This window comes from Eublepharis macularius, chromosome 2 (genome assembly GCF_028583425.1).
Source record: "Eublepharis macularius isolate TG4126 chromosome 2, MPM_Emac_v1.0, whole genome shotgun sequence".
In the NCBI taxonomy this organism is placed as follows: Eukaryota; Metazoa; Chordata; class Lepidosauria; order Squamata; family Eublepharidae; genus Eublepharis; species Eublepharis macularius.
The window spans coordinates 210,984,017-210,989,245 of NC_072791.1; positions in this window are offsets into that span (position 1 = coordinate 210,984,017).

The window sequence follows — 5,229 nt, forward strand, 5'->3', positions numbered from 1 at the left end:
CATCTACTTTGGCATCTTTTTCACATAGTGGCCAACCAGTTGTTCCAGAACGCCAGCAAGGAGGGCAGAGAGACTAAGGCCTTCTGATGCTGCCTCTTAGCACTGGGATTCACAGGTTTACTGACTATAAATACGGAGGTTCTATTTAGTTACCATAGCTAGTAGCCACAGATTGGTCTATTCTCATTTAGATCCCTTCTTTTACAGCCATCAGTGTGGGGATTTGAAACGGGGTCTTCCAGATCTTAGTCCAACACTCTAAATGCTACACGGCACAGGCTCTCTCACACAAATATTTTATACATGGACAAAATTTTCCAGCATGTCCCCCCCCCCCCCCCCAGTCTGCAGCAGCTTGAAGAAATTCTTCAATGAGAGTCTAGTATATGGGGCCAACCACTAAGAATTCTAGAGACCTTTCAGACATCTAACAACAGACCTAGAACAGCCCTTGAAGGCCTGCTGTTGGTTACTTATAGGATGACCATATTGGGCACATGGCTATTTAAATGCTTTGCAGTGTAGTCAGTTTCTGGCTACACTCTTAGTACTCATGAATAACATGACAGTAGGATTTTCTGCTCTCTGCTGACGAGTTGAGATGTGTCTGTTTGAAGCCACCTTTTGTGGGGGCTGGCGCTGATGTCACTTAAAAAAAAATTCACATGCGTTGTAACATTGCAATGTTGAAGCCCACTCCCATTCCCCTCAGCTCCCTGTCCCTGTATTTGCTGATTGGGCTGTCCCGTGCCGACCAATTTTTTTTTTGGCATTCTGGAGAGGCAATTGGTGGAGTTCTGGGGGGAAACGTACTTTTTGTGCTTGTTCCATTAAGTAAACCCAAGAAATGATCAATGGGGCATGTGGATTGCCATCAGAGAACAGGACAGACATTGTGGTTGATGGAGTCACAGCATTGCAATACTTCCTTAATTAAAAAAGGGGGGAGGGAAATGGACACTCAGTTGCTTGGGCTTGTTTCAGGCTTCTCCTAATGCCAAAGAGGTAAATAAAAAAGATGTGTGTGAATAGCCAAGGAGGGAGGGTGCAAATGAAGCAGTGGCATTACGACCCTTCCCTCCACTTTAAAAAAACATAAATGAGAGTGTGTTTGGATAGCTGGGAGGGAGGAAGCGAACAAAAGAAGCAGTATTATGACACCTTGCTTTAAAAAAAATAATGAGAGTGTGGATAACTGGGAGGGAGGAAGCGAATGAAGCAGTAGCATTACAACCCTTTCTTCACTTTAAAAAAATGGTGGAAAAGATGTTTAGAGAGCTGAGGAGGGTGGGAGTGGTTACCAGCAGGCAGCCAACCAATCAGTGCCTGGGGAAAGGTAAAGGGGGGAGGGCAGAGAAACGCAATTACGTACTAAGAATTCTGCACACACACAGGACGCATCAGCAGCAACTCAGCGGTGGCTTAAAAAAAAAGTTGCAGCATGTCCCCAGGAGGAAAACTTGGGGGAAAGACAGACAAAATTTGATTCCATGTCCCATGACTCCCTTGCACGTGTGGAATTCTGGAGATCATGGGAAGCAGAATGGAATCTGAACCGTTGCAAAATGACCGTGTGGAAAGACCCATTGTCTAGCAGCTTTTGGATAATGCATACACTTGTGGAAAAAGCAGAGGAATAAATGAAACTCAGCATATATATATGCAATTGCTTTATTTTTTATTTTAAAAAATTCTAAAGACTGCAGAACACCTGGATCTTCTTAAAAATGTTTCCACCACCATCTTCAATGCTAGTTTTCTTCTAAAAATGGGCAGCAACATACTCTCCCTATATCTTTTCCTCTAGAGATATGTATGAAGCTGCTGTATGGCACGATGTTCAATCTGCTGGCATTTCCAAGGCATCAAAAGAGTGATGGTTGTTGTGGGTTTTCCGGGCTGTATTGCCATAGTCTTGGCATTGTAGTTCCTGACATTTCGCCAGCAGCTGGGACTGGCATCTTACAGGATGACTCAGCCCAACCCCACCTTCCTGAGTAGATATAAATTACCTGCCAACTTCTTTTCCACACTGTGACACTGAGAGATCTCTGTCTTTTGGTGCTACACCTCTGAAGATGCCAGCCACAGCTGCTGGTGAAATGTCAGGAACTACAATGCCAAGACCACGGCAATACAGCCCGGAAAACCCACAACAACCATCGTTCTCCGGCCGTGAAAGCCTCCGACAATACACCATCAAAAGAGTCTTGCATCGATTCTAAACCCATCAGTGGGACTTTTGGGTTAGAGATCTGAAGAGCACAGAGCCCCAGGGGCTGTTTGTCCTCAATATTCAAACAGAAGCTGTCTCCTGATGCTCACGTTGCATTTTAAGATATTCTCCCACTGCAAAGGATTCCTCCTCTGGGGAGGCAATGAGGAAGCCAATCAATTGTTCAAGCATTTCCTTTGCTTTTGTGTATCCTTGAGCATGATTTCAATCAACCATACTGTTATAGGGACTGCTGAGCTTGTTGAATGTGACATCTAAGCTATGGGTAGAAATAGGCTTGCGGTAAAGAGGGTTGGAAGCCTTAAAAAGAGAGAGAGGTACATAATATAAGCAAAGTATAATTACAGTGAAGTTTAACTATACCCATGCAAGCCAGCAGAGAGAGTTGCCACTCAATGCTATTGAAAATCTAGGGACCGCATTAATCCAGTATGATGGGATGGTAGCCCTCCCAAAGATCTTGGTATTTAAACCTTACAGACGCCTTCCTCTTCTAGACTGCTGTGTCATGTCCCATTACATGTTCACGTACTGCATCTTTCCCACATTTTGGCTAAGATGTGGCTATAGGAGTATGCAGGTGAAAAGGGGAGTATTGCTTTAGACATTAAATTGGACCGGATCCTGAATTAGTCAGTTGGACCTTCGTACTCTGAAGTAAAAATAGTAGACGAGAGAGGATGACTCAAGGTGGTGCCACCAGTCATAAAAATTAAAATTTCTTGCAGATGATGATGGGATGTTCTTGTTAAAAGAGACGACAGAGAGTAATGTTAGTGTTTTTATCAGGAGCTCAGCAGTCTAGAAGACTTCTGTCCTTAGCGTTACAAATGATGGGCAGTGGCTGGTAGAAATATAGTCGTGGTGACAGGCTAAGGAGTAAACAGGATTTAAGCAGAGGAAAGAAAGACTATAGTAAAGCACAATGGTCAATTGAAAAGGCTGTCAACATAGTATGTGGATGTACAAGTATCCAGATGGCCCAAGGACTTTGCAATCTAACTACTCTTTACCCCGTCCTGATTAGTCTATGGCACTGGAAATGATGGAGGGTACTGTTAGACAGGGCTGGCTCCACTAGTCCTTGCCTAAACCTAACACCGTGGGAAATGCCCTGTCTTATTTTTACATCCTGTAAAGTTAAGCTTCTATCTACTCAAATTCTCAACGCACTTTTCTTCCCCTCCCTGTACATTTATCCCCTTCCTAGCTGTTCCCTTGCTTCCACTATGAATCAATGCTCACCATTTCATATCTTGCCCGGGAGCACTCACTTCGGAATTGGCAAATTCCCGCCGGTCGCGAATAGTGACAAGCAGCTTCCAAAATGCCAAGAGAATAATACCTAAAAGCACAGTGCTGCTCACCACGGCCAGCAAGATCCTCATGGCATACGGAGTAGTACCACACTCTGGTAAAATAAAGAAAGAGGAGACTATTGAAGAATGTCTCTACTGTAATTGACTGAAACATCCAAAATCAGACAAAAAACCTATGCAAATCATCTCCTGAGTTTTGCATGGCTGAGTTTACCACAACAAGCTGTTTCAGATTTGTTAGCAAGGTGTTAAGTGTTCAGCTGAGAAAAATCTGTAAGATTAAGGAGTCAATATCAGGTATGCAAAATCCATGCAAAAGCAAGAATTTATAATCCCAATCTAACTAAATCTGCTTCCATCCCTAGCTGGATGAAGAATCACATATATGAGGGTCAGTGAGGTACAGGGATTAGACTAAGAATAGAGAAATCTGGATTCAAACCCCACATCCCTGAAGCCCAGGGGCTAACCTTGGCCCCTTAGAGGAAAGATGGGCTAAAAATATAACAGACCTCCACACCTAGGGATGTGTGCACACAGACTTTTTTTTTTTTTAAAAAGGTGAAATTCCATTGTTCAGCAAGATGAGAAAGGGACAGAATTCATCCGTTTCCCGTTTCCCTCATTTTGCCTTCTTGCCTAACAGCCAAATGTCATGTTTTCACCTTGAGCTGGGAAACTGTAATTTTTGTTCCTGGATAGAATTCCCCATCCATCCTGAAATATGTGTATAGACGAAGCCTCCGATTGGACTGGGATATTACATTTTCTCTTGCACAACAGGTCTCTGTTGGATCGAACCACAACTTCTCTGCAGTGCTTCAAGTCACAAGAGGTGTCTGCAGATTATTAGTCACTATTGCAATATGCTGACTAACGTGTTTTAGAGAAAGTATTGAATTTCATGAGAATGCAGGCAGTTTACAGCCATCTCCGACCAGCCTCCAGTGGTAAAATGGATACAAGTATTTCTTGGACTGCAGTGAAAAAATAACAAGGAAAAAAAAAGTGAGTGTTGTGAGACTTATTTGGCATCAGGAGCACCTGTTTCTCATGCTGTGGTTTCTGTTGGCAAGTAATCACCGATGAGGTATGCCTGAAACAGCCTACAGTATGGATTCTTTCGGGAACAGAACCAGAAGTTTCTGATCTTTTCTGATACCTGTCTTGAAATACAGCTCCACAGCTGTTTAACACAAACATCAAACATGAGCTTTCAGTGACAAATATTCAGGATTGGGGCATGTCCAAAGTTTAGAACTGTTTATATCAGTTGAGTAGCTTTGACTTGATCTTTATTTTGAATTACCCAGATTCATTTCACTCTGTTCAGTTATGTTTAAGTCTGATCAGCATATGGGATAATAAAGGGATCCTTAGTTCCACCTGTATTAGTGTATCTTTCGCTTCTGGCAACAGTGCTTCAACCTAAGACAAACTCATGGCCTCATCCCACCTCATAAACACTTTCTGCTTTCATCCTCCACCTCTCCACTCTTATTTATTTATTTTAAACATTTAAACATTTGTATGTCACCTGTCCACCCAACTTAGAGTCCCCAAAGTGGTTAACAATCAAAACATTATCATTTAAAATACAGATAAATACCGTGATGGATGAGAGGCAGATGGGGCAGGACATTTTATGAATTTTGATCATAAAAAACCCCTTAT